The sequence below is a fragment of the Euphorbia lathyris genome, chromosome 3 (genome assembly GCF_963576675.1).
Source record: "Euphorbia lathyris chromosome 3, ddEupLath1.1, whole genome shotgun sequence".
In the NCBI taxonomy this organism is placed as follows: domain Eukaryota; kingdom Viridiplantae; phylum Streptophyta; class Magnoliopsida; order Malpighiales; family Euphorbiaceae; genus Euphorbia; species Euphorbia lathyris.
This window is the reverse complement of record NC_088912.1, coordinates 13519376-13540239: the sequence shown is the minus strand read 5'-3', so window position 1 is coordinate 13540239 and position 20864 is coordinate 13519376. Positions and strand designations below refer to the sequence as shown.

Here is a 20864-nt window from a genome sequence, read left to right as displayed (position 1 = left end):
TGTGATTCTGAAGGTAAACTGCTGTATAGACTGCTTCTACCAAAACTTGTTAGGCATATTTTTATCTTTCAACATTGATTTGGCCATCTCCATCACTGTTCTATTCTTCCGTTCTGAAATGCCATTTTGTTGAGGAGTATATCGAGTGGTGAGTTGATGATGAACACCTTATTTTTCACAAAACTTGTTGAACTGTGTGGATATGTACTCCGTACCACGATCACTTCTGATTGTCTTTAATTTGCAGCCACTTTGATTTTCTACCAGATTTTTGAATTTCTGGAAGATCTTCAGAACCTCAGATCTGTCTTTCATGAAATAGACCCAAGTCATTCTTGAATAATCATCTATGAACAAGATGAAATATTTACTGTTGTCAAGTGAGAGAGTCCTCATTGGCCCATAAATGTCTGTGTGTACCAATTGGAGCTTTTCATTTGCTCTCCAAGCCTCGCCTGTAGGAAGTGAATGACGACTCATTTTTCCTAATTGACAGCCGTGACAAACTCCAGTGCAGTCAGAGATTGTGGGGAGATCTTTCACCATGCTCTGTTGAGAGAGTAACTTCAAATTTTGAAAATTATTGTGCCCGAACCTCTTATGCCAGAGCCAACTATCAGCTTGAGTTTGAGCTTTCATTGTTGCCATAGCTATACTTTCCCATTTAATAGGAAATGCTTTGTTCTCCATCTTCACACATACAACCTCCCTTTGTTGAGAATCATAAATTGCACAAGTGTTACCTTCAAAGTGCAAAGAATAACCATTAAGCATCATCTGTGGCACACTAAGCAAATTTTGGCTCAACCTAGGAACATACAAGACATCATTTATTAGTCTTGTTCCTTTCTTCGTGTTGATGGCGATTGTTCCTTTGCCTTCCGATTTTACGACAGCTCCATTTCCCATCGTAATTGGAACTTGAACAGATTCATCAAGTTTGGTGAAGATGTGAGAGTCTTTAGACATATGGTTAGTGCATCCACTATCTATTAACCACATATCTTTATTTTCTGTAGCAGCTTGACAAGCAACGAACAAGTGATCTTCTTCATCTTGAGTCTCCTGACTGGCTGCAGCTTGCTGTTGTGGCTTGTTTCTGCAATCATTTTCGGTGTGACCGAATTTGTGACAATAATTGCATTTGGGTTTTCCTTTCTTCCAACAATTTTTCTCCAAGTGGTTTGTAAGTTGACATATGCCACAAGGAGGAAATTTTCCTTTCTTGTCTCCATCTTTGGATCTCCAATTGTTTCCCGAATTTTGGCCTCCTTTTCCTTCAGATTTATTTTTTCATTTGAAAGAAGAGGATTTATTTTTGTGTCTGGACTGCAAAGCTCCCTCGGAATGAATTTCTGCTCTTCTGGAGATTCTTTCTTCATGAGCTTGTAGAGTGCCTAGTACTTCGGTGACCGATGTTTGGGAAAGATCATTGGATTCGATAACGCTGACGACTGAATTAAATTTTTCGGTCAGTGTAATCAAGAGTTTTTGGATAACTCTTTGATCACTAATATCTTCTCCATAAGCTCGTAGCTGGTTCACAACTTCATTAACTCTTGACGAGTAGATTTTGATAGCTTCGCCATCTTTCATTTTAAGCTTCTCGAAATCTCTCCGAAGAGTTTAGAGCTTGATGTTGCGAACTTTGGCAGTTCCTTGAAATTCATCTCTCAATATTTCCCAAGCTTGTTTAGCCGTGGTGGCATTCATGATTCTTGGATGAGTCTGCGACAGCATTGTGAATTTTGCTAGTGCATCTGCATCCTTCCGATTCAATTCCTTTTGCTGATCTGGAACTGGCTTGGCGGTGCTGGCTGATTTTGGAGTTGGTTCTGCTTCTGCTGATGGAGAATTTTGTGGAATTCCTTGTTCTACAATATCCCACAAATTCGAAGCACGTAGTATGGTTCTGAATTTGATGCTCCAAAAATCATAATTTTCACCGTTGAAAATTGGGACAACGAGTGTTGAGTTGGTGACTGCCATGGAGAGAAATAATAATTTTGCTGGATTTGGTTATTGGGAGAGAAGGGAAATTTTTGATTTAGCCGCTGGACCGACTAAGCTCTGATACCACTTGTTGGAGGTATTGCGACTAATTTAGCGGAAGCAATTAATTAATCGAAGTGCATAAAACAATAGTACTAGAAATAATAAACTTTGGAGAGAAAGGAATTAAACTTAGATGGAATAATATAAACTGAAAATTGATTTTCCTTACACAATAAATAACAACCTCAGCTATATATATAGAAATGTACAACTCTAATTTCCGCGTCTAATACGCGTGAAATCACTGTTTAATTTCCGGCCAATTTAATGGTTGTGCACATTCACACAATATTGTCAACAATCTAAGTGTGGACTTTCAACAAGGTTTGACAAACAAGAGACATAGTAATTTATTGTTTTGTTTGTATGTAATAATCATTTCATTATCTTCTTACCTATCACGTGATCTCTGTTTGTTTTTAATTTTTAATTTTTTTGTTCATTTATTTATTTTGACTAAATTAATATTTTACTATAACATGGACAATAATCAATCAATTTGAACAACAAGCAATTTGCATATACAAGACATTGTCTGCTTAAGGAAAAGTTCATAATTGATTTTATGTCTGTGAGATAAAACCCTAAAGGTCACAATTTTATATTGTGTCAAGATTGTTCGTTGGAAACATAAAGAATGAGTACGTGCCAGATAAATGTAAGGGTCACATGGTCAGGAACTTTCTTAAAGAATATTGGATTAAATGCGGGTGTGATATGAAACAATTTAAGGGTCCATCATACTCGGAATGAAACATGGAGGTTCTCTAAGTCCGCAGTTAAATGGTGAGTGGCTCCAGAATCAACAAGCCATTCATTGGTAGAAGGATTGGATGTGGCAGCGAAATGGGATGAGGGTCTGATTTGATTATGAGTATTGCGGTTGAGCTTTGGGGATGGACACTATTTGGAGATGTGCCCGAACCTCTTATGCCAGAGCCAACTATCAGCTTGAGTTTGAGCTTTCATTGCTGCCATAGCTATACTTTCCCATTCAATAGGAAATGCTTTGTTCTCCATCTTCACACATACAACCTCCCTTTGTTGAGAATCATAAATTGCACAAGTGTTACTTTCAAAGTGCAAAGAATAACCATTAAGCATCATCTGTGGCACACTAAGCAAATTTTGGCTCAACCTAGGAACATACAAGACATCATTTATTAGTCTTGTTCCTTTCTTCGTGTTGATGGCGATCGTTCCTTTGCCTTCCGATTTTACGACAGCTCCATTTCCCATCGTAATTGGAACTTGAACAGATTCATCCAGTTTGGTGAAGATGTGAGAGTCTTTAGACATATGGTTAGTGCATCCACTGTCTATTAACCACATATCTTTATTTTCTGTAGCAGCTTGACAAGCAACGAACAAGTGATCTTCTTCATCTTGAGTCTCCTGACTGGCTGCAGCTTGCTGTTGTGGCTTGTTTCTGCAATCATTTTCGGTGTGACCGAATTTGTGACAATAATTGCATTTGGGTTTTCCTTTCTTCCAACAATTTTTCTCCAAGTGGTTTGTAAGTTGACATATGCCACAAGGAGGAAATTTTCCTTTCTTGTCTCCATCTTTGGATCTCCAATTGTTTCTCGAATTTTGGCCTCCTTTTCCTTCAGATTTATTTTTTGATTTGAAAGAAGAGGATTTATTTTTGTGTCTGGACTGCAAAGCTCCCTCGGAATGAATTTCTGCTCGTCTGGAGATTCTTTCTTCATGAGCTTGTAGAGTGCCTAGTACTTCGGTGACCGATGTTTGGGAAAGATCATTGGATTCGATAACGCTGACGACTGAATTAAATTTTTCGGTCAGTGTAATCAAGAGTTTTTGGATAACTCTTTGATCACTAATATCTTCTCCATAAGCTCGTAGCTGGTTCACAACTTCATTAACTCTTGACGAGTAGATTTTGATAGCTTCGCCATCTTTCATTTTAAGGTTCTCGAAATCTCTCCGAAGAGTTTAGAGCTTGATGTTGCGAACTTTGGCAGTTCCTTGAAATTCATCTCTCAATATTTCCCAAGCTTGTTTAGCCGTGGTGGCATTCATGATTCTTGGAAAAAATTGAGTCTGCGACAGCATTGTGAATTTTTGCTAGTGCATCTGCATCCTTCCGATTCAATTCCTTTTGCTGATCTGGAACTGGCTTGGCGGTGCTGGCTGATTTTGGAGTTGGTTCTGCTTCTGCTGATGGAGAATTTTGTGGAATTCCTTGTTCTACAATATCCCACAAATTCGAAGCACGTAGTATGGTTCTGAATTTGATGCTCCAAAAATCATAATTTTCACCGTTGAAAATTGGGACAACGAGTGTTGAGTTGGTGACTGCCATGGAGAGAAATAATAATTTTGCTGGATTTGGTTATTGGGAGAGAAGGGAAATTTTTGATTTAGCCGCTGGACCGACTAAGCTCTGATACCACTTGTTGGAGGTATTGCGACTAATTTAGCGGAAGCAATTAATTAATCGAAGTGCATAAAACAATAGTACTAGAAATAATAAACTTTGGAGAGAAAGGAATTAAACTTAGATGGAATAATATAAACTGAAAATTGATTTTCCTTACACAATAAATAACAACCTCAGCTATATATAGAGAAATGTACAACTCTAATTTCCGCGTCTAATACGCGTGAAATCACTGTTTAATTTCCGGCCAATTTAATGGTTGTGCACATTCACACAATATTGTCAACAATCTAAGTGTGGACTTTCAACAAGGTTTGACAAACAAGAGACATAGTAATTTATTGTTTTGTTTGTATGTAATAATCATTTCATTATCTTCTTACCTATCACGTGATCTCTGTTTGTTTTTAATTTTTAATTTTTTTGTTCATTTATTTATTTTGACTAAATTAATATTTTACTATAACATGGACAATAATCAATCAATTTGAACAACAAGCAATTTGCATATACAAGACATTGTCTGCTTAAGGAAAAGTTCATAATTGATTTTATGTCTGTGAGATAAAACCCTAAAGGTCACAATTTTATATTGTGTCAAGATTGTTCGTTGGAAACATAAAGAATGAGTACGTGCCAGATAAATGTAAGGGTCACATGGTCAGGAACTTTCTTAAAGAATATTGGATTAAATGCGGGTGTGATATGAAACAATTTAAGGGTCCATCATACTCGGAATGAAACATGGAGGTTCTCTAAGTCCGCAGTTAAATGGTGAGTGGCTCCAGAATCAACAAGCCATTCATTGGTAGAAGGATTGGATGTGGCAGCGAAATGGGATGAGGGTCTGATTTGATTATGAGTATTGCGGTTGAGCTTTGGGGATGGACACTATTTGGAGATGTGCCCGAACCTCTTATGCCAGAGCCAACTATCAGCTTGAGTTTGAGCTTTCATTGCTGCCATAGCTATACTTTCCCATTCAATAGGAAATGCTTTGTTCTCCATCTTCACACATACAACCTCCCTTTGTTGAGAATCATAAATTGCACAAGTGTTACTTTCAAAGTGCAAAGAATAACCATTAAGCATCATCTGTGGCACACTAAGCAAATTTTGGCTCAACCTAGGAACATACAAGACATCATTTATTAGTCTTGTTCCTTTCTTCGTGTTGATGGCGATCGTTCCTTTGCCTTCCGATTTTACGACAGCTCCATTTCCCATCGTAATTGGAACTTGAACAGATTCATCCAGTTTGGTGAAGATGTGAGAGTCTTTAGACATATGGTTAGTGCATCCACTGTCTATTAACCACATATCTTTATTTTCTGTAGCAGCTTGACAAGCAACGAACAAGTGATCTTCTTCATCTTGAGTCTCCTGACTGGCTGCAGCTTGCTGTTGTGGCTTGTTTCTGCAATCATTTTCGGTGTGACCGAATTTGTGACAATAATTGCATTTGGGTTTTCCTTTCTTCCAACAATTTTTCTCCAAGTGGTTTGTAAGTTGACATATGCCACAAGGAGGAAATTTCCCTTTCTTGTCTCCATCTTTGGATCTCCAATTGTTTCTCGAATTTTGGCCTCCTTTTCCTTCAGATTTATTTTTTGATTTGAAAGAAGAGGATTTATTTTTGTGTCTGGACTGCAAAGCTCCCTCAAAATGAATTTCTGCTCGTCTGGAGATTCTTTCTTCATGAGTTTGTAGAGTGCCTAGTACTTCGGTGACCGATGTTTGGGAAAGATCATTGGATTCGATAACGCTGACGACTGAATCAAATTTTTCGGTCAGTGTAATCAAGAGTTTTTGGATAACTCTTTGATCACTAATATCTTCTCCATAATCTCGTAGCTGGTTCACAACTTCATTAATTCTTGACGAGTAGATTTTGATAGCTTCGCCATCTTTCATTTTAAGGTTCTCGAAATCTCTCCGAAGAGTTTAGAGCTTGATGTTGCGAACTTTGGCAGTTCCTTAAAATTCATCTCTCAATATTTCCCAAGCTTGTTTAGCCGTGGTGGCATTTGTTGGTCCCTTGTTTAGTTGCAAGTATAGTTCCAAGGGGGGGGTTAGGAACTATTTAAACTTTTTTCGCAATTTAGGCAGACTTCTTTTTCTAAAGAAGGTTTGAACAGCGGCACTGAGTGAATAGTAAGGTACTGGCTTAGTCAACAGATGACTAGGTCAGTTTCTTAACTTGAGTCAGGAGATAGCACTTAGAGTCTATTCCTGAGCTCAGACGTTCAACGCGCACAACTCAATTTGACCTCTTTACTTGGTCAGTTTTGATTATTTAAAGCAAGCAATATAAATAAGGAGTTAAGGTAAGAAATACTTCACTTAGCAGATTTATCCAGGTTCGGCTTCTTCTAAGCCTACGTCCTGTCCCCGGAACACGTTCCGAGATTTCAAATACTCTACTGAGCTCTTTAAAGGTAGAGCCTCAAACCTTTTGCAATATCAGCAATTGAGTATGACAAGAGTACCTTCCTCTATACTTCTACTCAATCCTAATCTCTCCGCTGAGTACTTAAAACCGAGTACTCAGCCTCTCCTTTCTATCTTTAGAAATGATAAGTGTTTTGTCCTAATACAAAGATGTGCTAAGACACTTTAGATGATTTACAATCACTCTAGACTTTTACACAGATATGAGAAATGTAGTGTAAGAATTTTTGCTTTGCTTCTTGCTTGCAGAACTTGTAGAGATTTGGTCAGCGTAATGGCTTGATCAAGTTCTGTATTTTGTGAAGCTTGTGATGGCACTATTTATAGAGACGTCTGGGTCATCGGTCATTTCGAATTTCAAAATAACCGTTGGAGGGAAACGGCTATGTGTCGTTGTCATCCTGACTTGTACAGAGTTCTCGGCCAATCACAATCGTGTATCTTCTGTCCTCGGTCAGCTCAGTAGATGGTCTCTCCTTTTATGGTAAAGTCAACTGGACAGCAAACTGTGTCGTCTGAACTTTGCCAAAAGAGGAAACACTTTGTCTGGAAGTTTTCCTTTGCCAGCTGCTGTCTTGTATGCTTTGTCGAGACTACTCAGCAGCTTCATTGTGAAGTTGTTCCTGAAGGTCTTCTAGATCCTTCTGTTTGCTGAGTTGCGTTTTTGTTTAAAACGGCAACGTCTTGACCTACGCGGGCCGAGTGTACTGAGTTGTTTGACTTGGGCATTGGCTTCCGTATTGGGCTTGGGCCTTCCAATCCTTATGACTTATAACATTTATACTCAACATTGAACAAACACATTAGTAGAATAAATCAAAGCACTTAAACTTAGTGTGTTTAGAATATGTATTTTAATTTATACTTAAACAATTTTGTCAAATCAAAATTATGTGGAAAGGTGTTTCAACAAACTCCCCCATTTTGATGTTGGCAAAACTATTCAGCAAGGAACTCAGTATGAGCTCCCCCATGATAGTTGACCTAGTATAATTATGCAAACTCCCCCGTAAGGGTTGAGCTACTGACTTAGTTTTACTTAAGACATTTAAGGATTTAAATGAGTAAGTCTAAGGTCAGTTTTCAGATATAGGTCAGCTATATCACATATTCTATTTACTCAGTGTTAGGCGGAAGTTTTTAGACATATAGAGCACGCTGAATAATTTGTTGTTCAATGAGTTCTTATCAGAATATTTCATAAGTGTATAGGTTCATGTCAAACATGTTATCAGCATATCATTTAGTCAATAAATATTATAAGTGTTAAACAAAGCTGATATAAATGAAGATACATAATAACTCAGTACTTATTAGCATATATCATAACTCAGTATTTGAATAAGAAAAGTAAATATGATATATAAGTTGAAAGAAGTCAGCAGTTACACAGCAAAAGAAATAATCATAGCACATAGATTACAAATGTTAAGACCTAGCCTATCTATTTCTTTTTCTTGCCCTGTGACTGACTTCACTCGTACTGACGTCGCTCATACTGAGCTCTGGCAGCTTGCGCTTTCTCCCCCATTTTGTCAACTTCAGGGAGCTTGAACGCATCGGTTAAGACAACGCGAGTCAGTTCTTGTGAAAGCTCCTTTAGCTTGTCAGCACTCTCATTTATGCCATAAAAAATGGCAACTCCATCAGCTGATACTTCGACTGGGACTCGAAGATCAGCAGCACTGAGCATATTTACACTGAAAGCTTGAGCTTTGGCTTGCCAGAGGAGGGCTTCAGAGAGGCCTGCAAAAATTTGGTGGAATGTCTTCAAGAGAGCTGAGTCATAATGATGACGTTGGATATTGTTGTGACGGATGTGGTTGAAAGATTGTTGTGCGAGAGACAGCAACTCATTCTGCTTTGACACATCAGTATCCATCTCTTGCTTGTTTAGGTTAAGGAGCCTGATGGCCTTACCGATTTGCTCTACTGAGCACTGACTGTATGACACCATTTGCTCATTGGTCTTAAGTTGCTCAGTATGAAGCTGAGCAAAGAGCATTTTGAGTTCAGAGGAAGTGGCGTAGTCAGTGTTCACAGCAGACAACTTCTGAACTTGCTGATGGAGAGAGTTCAGATGTTGAACTGTTGTCAGCTGTATCTCTGCCAACTTGGTAAGTGAATCCTGCTTAGCTTGCTGAGCTTGGAGGGACAAGACTACATTCAGCAGATCCTTCAGTCCCTTGACTTTGTTAAGAAGCAGAGTGACCTGGGAGAGCTGAGTTGCCTCAGGAATTGAAGATTCAGCAACAGGCGAAGCGGAATGTTGAAGATCTTTGATAAGTGCTTGCACTGAGTCAATGAGCTTTTTGCCGGACTCAGTGGCAGCCAGATGGACATCCGTATGACCAGAAGAACGTGGAGTAAAAGGAGTACCCTGGTCAGTGACCGGAAGAGTTTGCTCAATCTGCACTTGAGTCGGAGGTAATGTTGATTGATCGGTAGAGAGGTTTGTTGTGGAAGTAATAACCCGAACACTATCTGTGCTGACGACGGAAGGATGGGGAGTCAGCACCATGCTTGAGGAGACAGCATGAACAGTGGACGGTTCAACCTGACTGGTTGAAGTTGTTGAAGTTTTATGGTCGGCATGTTCCTGTTGAGAAGAAACAGAGGCTTGTTTTTCCAACGGCGCTGAAGTAGAGGAAGTTGATGGCCGTTTGAAAAATTTTAGTTGAACAGTAGAGGGGTCCTTAGTTGTTTTTGAAAGAACAAGGTCAGGAAGAGTCGGTAGTTGCACAGGAGGTTCACTGACGAGCTTCTCACTAGCTTTAACCAACTTTCGCCTTCTACGTGGTGGAGTGAAAGTAGGAGCAGCTTCTTCTTTTGAATGAGTAGGAGAGGATTCCTGTTGCTCAGTATGAGTCTGGTCAGCTTGCTCTTCAACTTGTTCAACTCCCGCAGCCAACTCAGTGTCAGTCTGCACAGCTCCACCTGCTAACCCAGTGTTGGCATTTTCAATCTCGATTTCGCTGTCATACTCTTCAGACTCCTCAGCGTCATCCTGACCGCTGGTTTCATCGACTTCCTCTTCCTCCTCAGTATTATCTCCATCAAGTTCTTCCTCAACTTGGGAGATGAAGTGGTCATCTAACTGGACCTCAGGTTCCTCAGCATCAGTACCTTGGCATTGAGTGAAATGAGAATCACCCGGTACAATAAAATCTGTCGGCATGACGTCGAGAGGTGCCAGTGTTGAAGACTTCTGCTTCTTCTGAGGTAGCTCAGCAGCTTCCTCAGTGTCAGGCTCATCTTGCCTGCTTCTCTTCTCAGCTGACTTTCCAGGTGACCTCTGCCTCTTTGCTGGAGACACAACATTAGGTGTCTCAGCAGATTTTCTCTTGCGAGAAGCTGGGGCCTTAGTTCTTCGCCCTTTCTTAGGCTCAGCAATAGTCTCCTCAGTCTGATCAGCTTGGCCAGCGGCAGCAGCAGCAGCTTTTCCTTTCTTCAAAGGATGCCCAAACTTTAGTGCTCTCAGAGAGGCAGCTGTGATTTCAGTTCCTTTGAAGGATTCTTCACCTTCGAGGTCAATCTTGTGGTCAAGAAGAATTCGAGTTATGAGTGACCCAAGTCTCATCGTACCCGTGCTGCGTAGAAACCCAGCAACTAAAAAAACCGGCATGTTAATGGGGGTGTACGTCAGCATGTGCCATATGAAGCACTGTTCAAAGTTGGTTGCTGATGTAGTGCAGTTGATCTTTGGGTAAATGAAGTAGCTCAGCAGATAGTGAGCCATCTTCTGGTGCTGTCCCATTGAAGATGCTGAGATCTCTCCTAAGTGACCCTCAGGTTTGCAGAAGGTATGGACGTAGTCGGTTTTGTCCTGATCTCATGACTTCCTCAGCCTTACTCCCTCAGTTTTGAGCTGGAGGAGATTTCCTATGTACAGAGGGTTGATGAAGATGGTTTTCCCTTTTACTTCAATGCTTAGGTAGTCGGCGGAGTCACTGGCAACTTTGAGGTTGTGATAAAATTCCCTCACTAGGTCAGGATATGTCTCATCCCTGACCGAGAACAGCCCAGTCCATTCGTTCTTGGAAATCCACTCAGCAAATGGCTGTTCGTTCTGTACAAAGTGCTCCGAAACCCATCTGGAGGGTTCTACCTTCCATTCACGTACATTGTCGAAGACCTTGGAGTAGGTCCTGATCTTAACAGCTTTCCCTTGGCCAAAAGTTTGGCCAGTTTTACCCTTGCTTGGTGTAGAAGGGTTTCGTGAAGGTTCATCGGAGCTGGACTTTTGGTGGCCGGCACCGGAGACATTGAAAGACAACTTAGTCATTCTTCGAATATGGAGAACTTAGAGGAATTTGCGAGAGAAAAGAAGTTCTAAGTGATTTCTTTGCCTGAAGAATTGATTAAGCGTAAAGAGTAAAAGATGGGGAAATACCCATAATTTATAGACGAAATGAACGGTGTGGATCTTAATCGAATCCATGTGTCAGTTTTGCCTTGGGATCATGTACCGACAATGATCCTGGCATTTGTGACACATTACGGCGAATACGTCATCCTAGGCTATACGCGTGCTTTGCATTTATGCTAACGGATTAATCACTCAGTATTTAGAATGTCAAGCGTTTGATATTCTGAGTGGTCAGTGCATTATTTAAGAATGATTTTAAGGTCAAGTTCTAAACTAATTTACTCAGTGTGCAAGTATACTCAGTATTGTATATTCAGTCAGTTTCAATGAGATACTCAGCAAACAAAAAAAAAATCATTCAGCATGTAATTCACTCAGCATTCATATTATTTTAGCACAGGAATTTACTGAAGAGCATTAAACATACCAATTGCTTCTCTCAGTATGCTGAACTGCTCACGGGCTAGTGGCTTCGTGAAGATATCAGCAAGCTGTTCGTCCGTTGGGACAAAGGTCAGCTTGATCTCACCCTTGAGTACATGGTCTCTAATGAAGTGATGTCTGATGCTGACATGCTTCATTCTGCTGTGTTGAATTGGGTTCTTGGAAAGATCAATTGCGCTTTTGTTGTCACATTTGACTTCAATTGTTTTCGTTTGAACACCATAGTCTTCAAGCTGTTGCTTGATCCATAGGACTTGAGCAACACAATGACCAGCAGCAATGTACTCAGCTTCAGTGGTGGACAGGGCTACTGACGCCTGCTTTTTACTGAACCAGGATACAAGACAGCTTCTTCAGAAGTGGCATCCTCCAGAGGTGCTTTTTCATTCCAGCTTATCTCGTCCATAGTCAGCGTCAGTGTATCCGATGAGTGTAAAATCATGAGTATTTGGATACCACAAACCTGCGTTCACTGAGCTTTGCAAATATCTAAGGATCCTTTTTACAGCAATGTAATGAGATTCCTTAGGGTTAGATTGATATCTAGCACAGTAGCATACTGAAAACTGAATATCCGGTCTACTGGCTGTCAAGTAAAGTAGAGAGCCTATCATACCTCGATATAACTTGCTGTCTACTGACTTACCATTCTCATCAGCACAGAGGACAGTGTCAGTGCCCATAGGAGTGGATAAGACCTTCTTTCTTGCAATAAAACACTACAAACACCCTTAAGTCATTATAATTAACACGTTAAAATGTAGTCAATTTCATGCCTAACACCGACCGAAGAAGCTTAGTAGAATATAACTCAGCCCCGTCAAAGGAAATCTTAAAGGCAAAGCCGAACAATCAAGCTGAGTATTCGTCAGGACAGCGCCAATGATCCGTTGACTTAAAGACAAAGTCCGACACAGGTCTGCACCAATTCAGAAGTATCAGAAATCTGCCTAGTGAACTTTTCGAGACGCATGGATCATCTGGAATTTGGCAAGAAGACAAAACTGGCGCTAGAAGACGAACCTGGCGCAAGAAGATGAAACTGGCAAGCCTGACGCCTGCTAAAATCAGACGACAGGATTGGCCTGCAACTCTGAAAGCTGACCAAGTGATGACAAAGATGACCGTTCTACAAACAATGGCTATTGGGAATTTAAATCATTGAAGACCAGAAATCATTATAAATAGACAAGTTCATCATTTGGAAAGGACAACGCATACAAGGTTTTATAGACAGAAAAGCAAATCTTCACAAGAGTGAAAATCCAAAATAAAAGTTGTCTGAAAAGAAAGCAAGTTCTTACACTCAATTCCAATCTTTGTGTAAAAGTCTAGAGTGAATTTGTATTCATCTAAAGTGTTCTTCATTTAGTGAGAACAATCTTGTATCAATTTTAAAGGTTAGAAGAGTGAAGCTGAGTACTCGGTTTTAGTACTCAGCGGTAGAGAAAATCTGAGTGTTAGGTTATAGCGCTCAGTCGGATTGAGTAGACGAATAGAGGACGGTACTCTTGCATACTCAATTGCTTTGTAAACGGTTTTTGCTCTACCTTTAAAGAGCTCAGTAGTGGATTGAAAAAGCCCGGAGGGACTCTGGGACTGGACGTAGGCGGTGAGGCCGAACCAGGATAAGTCTACTGAGTAATCTCTAACCCTTTCTCTTGATATATATGTATGTGTTGCTTGCTTAAATTTCTTAGGAAACAATCTATATAAGCCGACACTGAGCAATTAGAGTGTTGAGTTGGAAGCTGACCTAAAGTGTTATTTTCCAACTCAACACTAAAACAGCTTTAGTCAGTTTCTGATTAAAGCTGTATTGCATCTCACTCAGCCTTGCTGACCTAAAGCTGAGTTAAATTATCAAACATTTAACTAAGTCAGCAGTATTAAGCGAAAAAGTTATATTAGTTCCTAGCCCCCCCTTGGAACTAATCCTATTACATTACACGGGACCAACAAGTGGTATCAGAGCTTAGTAGCTCACTATTCAAGATAAAACTATCTTGAGCTGATCCCTGTAAATGGTTGAGAATAGCACTCGTTTCCTTCCAGGAAATCAAACAACACAGATACTCCCTGAGGGATTATCTATTAGTCGGCCTCCTTTGTTCTTCGGGTCAAATTATACATTTTGGAAGAACAGAATGAAAAACTTCATTCAGGCAACAAACATGAGTGCATGGCTGGAAATAGTCCAAGGCCCGTTTGTTCCCTATGAAATTATTGACGGAGTAAAATCTGTCAAGAGTGAGTCTAAGTGGTTAGAGGATGACCTTAAAAAATTACAAAATAATGCTTCGGCTATCAATATGCTTCACTGTGCGTTAGATACTGTAGAGTACAACAAAATTTCAGGTTGTGAGTCAGCACAGGAAATCTGGAAGAAGCTAAATGTGACCTATGAAGGAACAAGCAAGGTCAATGAGTCCAAGGTGAATCAACACATGAGACTATACGAGCTGTTTGAGATGAACGAAAATGAAGACATCTCTGAGATGAACTCAAGGTTCACCAATATCATAAATGAGCTTAAGAGACTCGGCAAGAACTTCACAGAAGAATAACAAGTGAAGAAAATCTTGAGAAGTCTCCCCAAGAGCTGGCATGCTAAGAAGACAGCCGTGGAAGAAGCTCAGGACCTGACCACGTACAAATATGATGAGCTGATTGGATCTCTACTGACCCACGAGATCTCCATGAAGAATTTTGAGGCGAAAGAAAAGTCTGAGGACAAGAAGCAAAAATCTCTTGTCATGCAAGATGACTCAACAGAAGCTGACTCATTAGATGATGAGGAAATGACCATGTTCACAAGAAAGATGAAGAAGATGTTTAAGAAAAACGACAAATACAGCAAGGGGCCATTTAAAAAAAAGTGATAAACACAAAGCTGAGTCTAGCGACATCAGATACAAGAAGGACAGCTCAAAGCCCGTCACCTGCTTTGAATGTCATCAGGCTGGGCACATCAAATTAAGCTGTCCTACTTTAGAGAAGGACAAGAAAGGAAGAAGAAAGGCAATGGTGGCCATATGGAGTGACAATGATGAGTCAACCTCATCAGAAACTGATGCCACTGAGTCAGCAAACATCTGTGTTATGGCTGACGAAGTTGCTGACAACGGCAAATCTGAGTAATCTGACCTCTCAGATGGGTTTGACCATAAGGAACACTCTAATGAGGTAACATTTATACCCTTGCTCAGAAATGAAATGGTTAATGCCTTGAATAATCTCTATACACTGATCAAAAAGTGTAACAAGAAAATAAGAGCACTCAGCAGGCGGTGTGATGAGATTGAAGAGGTCAAACTGAGTGACCTCCGACATCTGCTACAGGAGAATACCAAGCAAGATGAAAATCTAAAAATCATGCATCGGTTTGTCTCGAAAGTCCAATCAGATTCTAAGAAACTGAGGAAGGACATCACATCAATATAGAATCAGCTGAATACATCAGCTAAGAAGAGTTTCCATCCAAAAGCTGAGTACTCAGGTACAAGTCAGCGTAGGTGGAACACTCAGCGGAATGTCCAATGTGACTTCTACGGAAAGAAGGACATACCACAAAGGTAAGTTGGCATGCTCAGCACAATCGTGCTGACCAAAAATGGAGACATCCTCAAATGTATGTCGTCACAAACTTAAATATGATGCATCACCTATTAGCTCTAACAAACAAGGACCCAAAAAGAATTGGGTACCTAAAGATAACTAGTTAAATTGCAAGTGAGCATGAGGTGAGCGGAGAAGTCAAAGCTATGGTACATTGATAATGCATGCTTGAGGCATATGACTGGTGATGAAGCTCAGTTCATCACACTTGTGCATGAATGAGGTGGAAATGTAAGTTTTGGAGACAACAAAAAGGGTAAGATAGTATGGTCAGGTACCGTTGGTGGTAATCCTACTATTGAGTCTGTTAAGCCCAAAATATACCTAAAATATCATATATAAATACATTAAATTTACATTGAAATCGTGCTAATTATATTCATTTGGAATATTTTTCCGTCTTTATTTACTTCTTTGATACAAGGTACTTAATTATTTGGTTAAATCCAAATAGGAGCTAAAACGGAGCTAAAACGGAGCTAAAATGAAGGAAAAATGAAGGAAAAACCTAAAAAACGGGCCAAGAATACGTATCAATCAGAAGAACGCTCAAGGAGGACAAGAAGCAGTCGAAAGACGGGGAGAAAAGCCCCTGTCGCGACTGAGATTTTCAGAATCTCATATGAGACAGCGAAGAATTCTGCACAGTTTTCACATGTTTTAATCCGAGAAACGCGTCTATTCGTTTGGATAAAAGCGGCCCTTCACCAACGGACACGACCCATCATTTACAACCCTTCAACAACTATAAATAAGTGATCCATTTCAAGAAATCAATGTTGGATTAGGTGGATTAAGGGTTATGAGAGTTGTTATGTTGAAGAAACTCTGACTCAGAAATGAGTCAGAAAGTTAGATTACATTTCTATGTAAACAAACTTGATGTACACAAGTTGTTATTAGATTAGTTATAAACACGGTATTAGTTTAGTTTCAAAGGTTGATCAGAGACAAGTTTTCATTCTAGTAGCGGACTAACCGGTCCCTATTCCGAAGATTCAGCGAGAAGAACTAACGGCTGAAGCGCAAAAGGGTCTGACAAACCTACGGAGTTTGAGGGAAAGATTGACAACCCGGATCTCAAAGTTTTCGTCACAATGCTTTCCATATTTCTACTTCTCTGTTAACTTGTGAAGATTCACATTTCATTAATGATATATTTATTTTATTCAATACATTCTTTCTGTTGTTATTTTGATATTGTTCTGACAAAATGATTTTCAAAATGATAAATTGGTGTTTTTATTAAAAGGTTTTATTCCATCTTATTCATATAAGAACTTTATTGAACACTTGAAAGAATTAGTTTTTACGGATGATATGATCGCTGATCGCGGCTTATCGGATATAAAATACTAATTTGATTAAGGTAGAAATCTGCTCCGAACCAGAGAGATTTCTACGGTTCAAAGCCATTTAATTGAATAAATTCCTATATTATTACATGTCCATAATCTTACCAAAGTTAAAGTTGTTTTCTTTGCTTTATGAAAATAAGTTTTATACCTTCTATTTATTCCAATTACGGAAGTATCTGTCTTATAATCAAAATCTCAAGACAGAATTGTTCTCTAAATTCAATATTCTTATCTAATCCTAATTTACCCGAACCAATTCAATCAATTAAACGATTTTCTTTTGTTAAACCTAAACACGTGAATAAAACTGAATTAAATAAGGTTTTAGTTAAAAAGGGTTCCTTGTGGGTTCGATATCTTTTATTACTACAAGCGTATACCGTGCACTTGCGGAAATCGCTCAATAAGTTTTTGGCGCCGTTGCCGAGGAACGCCAAAATTTTTTACAAAATTTTAAATTTTTCGTGTTTTATTTTGAATCTAGGTTTAAACATACTTATTTTAACTTTTATAATTTATTAATTTTAATTTACTAATTTATTTATTTTCCAAATTCTGTTTTGTAGGTAGTTTCGGCTCGTGTAAGATTTCAGGTTCATGCGCAGTTCTCGAAGTTCAGGCATTGTACCAGACCCTATAGACCCAGAAATTGAGAAAACCATTAGGAAGAACAAGAAAAACAAGAAAAATAAAAATAAGACTCCAGTAAAAACATTTACCGAGCCAGAAAAAATGGCAGATCCACCAACACTTATGGATTACGCTAGGCCAGGTGTGGCCGGTGTGACCAATAGTATCGTTAGACCCAGAATCACCGCAAACCAATTTGAAATTAAGTCAGCTTTGCTTAATTTGTTGCAAAATAATGTAACATTTTACGGGTTACCTAACGAAAATCCTAACACCCATTTAACAAATTTCCTTGAAATTAGTGACACTTTTAAAACCCCAGATGTGACTGCAGAAGCAATCAAACTTCACCTCTTTCCTTTCACTTTGAAGGATAGAGCCAAAGAATGGTTAACTTCTATGCCAGCCGCAACTTTTTCCACTTGGGAACAATTAGCCCAAGCATTTTTATCAAAATATTTTCCTTTAGCAAAAACTGCAAGAGTCATAAAGGAGTTAACATCTTTTTCTCAAAATGATAATGAGACTCTTTATGAGACTTGGGAACGTTTTAAAGAACTTCAACGTTTATGCCCACACCACCAATTACCCGATGAACTTTTAATGCAAACATTTTACAATGGACTAAATCCTACAACTAGGGGTTCATTAGATGCTATGTCGGGAGGGCTATTTATGAAGAAAACATCAGCCCAAGCAAGAGAACTTTTAGAGGAAATGGCAATCAACAGCAGTATGTGGCCTGCGGAACGTGGACATATACCGGTGGCAAAACCATCATCCTCAACCACACCATCAGTTAAAGGTATAATAGAACTTGATCCAGTCGCGATGTTACAAGCCCAATTTTCTGCTTTATCGCACAAAATTGATAAGTTTATGGCACCACGCGATACCAATGGTAATCCAATCCAAACGGATGTGGATTACGAAAACATGAGTGAGATAGAACAGGTAAATTTTGTCCAAGGGCAAAACCAAACTAATAATCCTTATTCTAATACTTATAATTCTGGATGGAGGAATCATCCTAACTTTAACTGGAAAGATAACAATAACAATAATGCAAGTGCTAATCAAAATCGTACCACTAATTATCAAAATCAGTCAAGAGATACGATTAGCACTTTATCTTCTAAAATCGACAAGTTTATAGACGTTATCAGTGGAAAAATAAGTAATCACGACGATAGTTTTAAACGGATCGAAAATAAATTCGATCAGCTTATTAAAAACCACTCATCTAGCATCCATAATTTGGAGGTTCAAATTGGTCAACTTGCTAAATCAATTCCATCCCGAAAAGAGGGAAGTCTTCCCAGCCATACGGAAGAAAATCCGAAAGAGCAGGTGAAGGCTATCACTCTTCGTTGAGGGAAAAATTATCAAGGGCCGGAAATGCCCAAAGATGCAACATTACCAGGAACTGATTTACCAAAGTCCAAAGAAGATATCTTAAACACAAATAGTTCACCATTCGACACAAGTACCAAAACTTTTGTACCCAAACCACCTTTTCCGCACAAAGTCCGAAATAAGGACTATGACAAACAACTTCTAACGTTTTTGGATAAACTTAAAAATTTGCACATCAATTTAACGTTTATGGATGCAATCACACAAATTCCTAACTATGGTAAGTTTTTAAAAGGTTTAATTTCAAAGAAAATCAGTTGGGAAGGAATTTCATCCATTTCGTTAACTGAAGATTGTAGTTCAATCGTGTCAAGTAATTTGCCCACTAAACTCAAAGATCCCGAATGTTTTACTATTCCGTGTAAGTTGGGAGATATTGATTTCCCAAGTTGTCTTTGCGATTTAGGAGCAAGTATTATCTTAATGTCGTTTTCTATTTTTAACAAGTTAGGTTTAGAAGAAGATATCAAACGTACCAATATGGTTTTGCAATTAGCAGGTCAAACCACTAAGAGACCATATGGTATAATTGAAGATGTTTTAGTCAAAGTCGATGAATTTATTTTTCCTACTGATTTTGTTATATTAGACTTTGCATATGATGTAAATTGCCCTTTAATTTTCGGTAGACCGTTTATGAACACGGGACGCGCTCTAGTAGATGTGTCCGAAAGGAAGGTAGTTTTAAGGATATGAGAAGATAAGATCGAGTTTAATATGAACAAAGCGATGAAATACCCTATGGAGGAATTCGCTTGTATGAAACTTGATTTAGTCGAGGAATGTGTCAATGACGTTATTCAGAGTGAAGAAATAATTGAACCTATAATAGGTGAGGAATTAGAAGATAAGGACCCAGAGCCTTTGATTCGAGAAGATGGACGAGTTCCGCCTTCAATTGTAACACCCCCTAAATTAGAACTTGAAGAGTTACCCAGTCATTTGAGGTACGCTTTCTTAGGCGAAGGCGATTCTCTACCTATAATTATTTCTAACAAATTAACAAATGATCAAGAAGAAAAATTGAAAGAAGTTGTTAGAAATAGGATATGAAGTATGAGATGGCAAATTTCAGACTTAAAAGGAATTAATCCTAGTATCGTAATGCATAGAATTCACTTAGAAGAAGATAAGCCACCTAAAGCGGATAAGCAAAGACGCTTAAATCCGAACATGAAAGAGGTAGTCAAAAATGAGATTACTAAACTTCTCGACAATGGAATCATTTATCCGATTTCGGATAGTGAATGGGTTAGTCCAATCCATTGTGTACCCAAAAAAGGAGGCATAACTGTTGTAAGAAATGATGAAGGTGAACTGATACCTACACGAACCACCACCGGTTGGAGGGTTTGTATAGACTATAAGAACCTAAACAAAGCAACTAGGAAAGATCATTTTCCTCTACCTTTTATTGATCAAATGATCGAAAGGATAGCCGGTCATGCATTTTATTGCTTCCTAGACGGTTATTCCGGATTCTTTCAAATTTACATTTACCTGGATGACCAAGACAAAACAACCTTCACGTGTCCTTACGGAACATTTGCATATAGGAGAATGCCTTTTGGTCTATGTAATGCACCAGCAACATTTCAACGATGTATGACAACAATATTTAATGACTTCATTGAAGATATAATGGAAGTTTTCATGGATGATTTTTCAGTTTATGGAGATTCTTTCGATGCATGTTTACAGAACTTAGATAAAGTATTGTCTAGATGTGAGGAAACGAATTTAGTATTAAATTGGGACAAATGTCATTTCATGGTAGACGAAGGAATTATTTTAGGTCATAAGATATCTGAAAAAGGTTTAGAAGTGGACAGAGCAAAGACTTCAGTTATAGAAAAATTACCCCCACCAACCACTGTTAAGGGAGTAAGATCATTTTTAGGTCATGCAGGTTTTTACAGAAGGTTTATAAAGAACTTTTCTGTAATCTCCAAACCACTTACTAATTTGCTTATGAAAGATTCAAGTTTTGATTTTAATGAGGATTGTTTACAAGCTTTCAATACCTTGAAAACGGCTTTAGTCAGTACACCTATAATATCGAAACCCGATTGGAATCTACCTTTCGAAATTATGTGCAATGCGAGTGACTTAGCTGTAG

General features: G+C 38.8%; 1 non-coding gene across 1 annotated transcript; it reads right to left on the bottom strand.

The window, feature by feature from the left end:
* Nucleotides 1-17809: 17809 nt before the first annotated feature.
* Nucleotides 17810-17916, bottom strand: LOC136225187 (small nucleolar RNA R71). Its single transcript, XR_010686917.1, has one exon. It is a non-coding gene; the product is annotated as a small nucleolar RNA R71 (small nucleolar RNA).
* Between the last annotated feature and the right edge of the window lie 2948 nt (nt 17917-20864).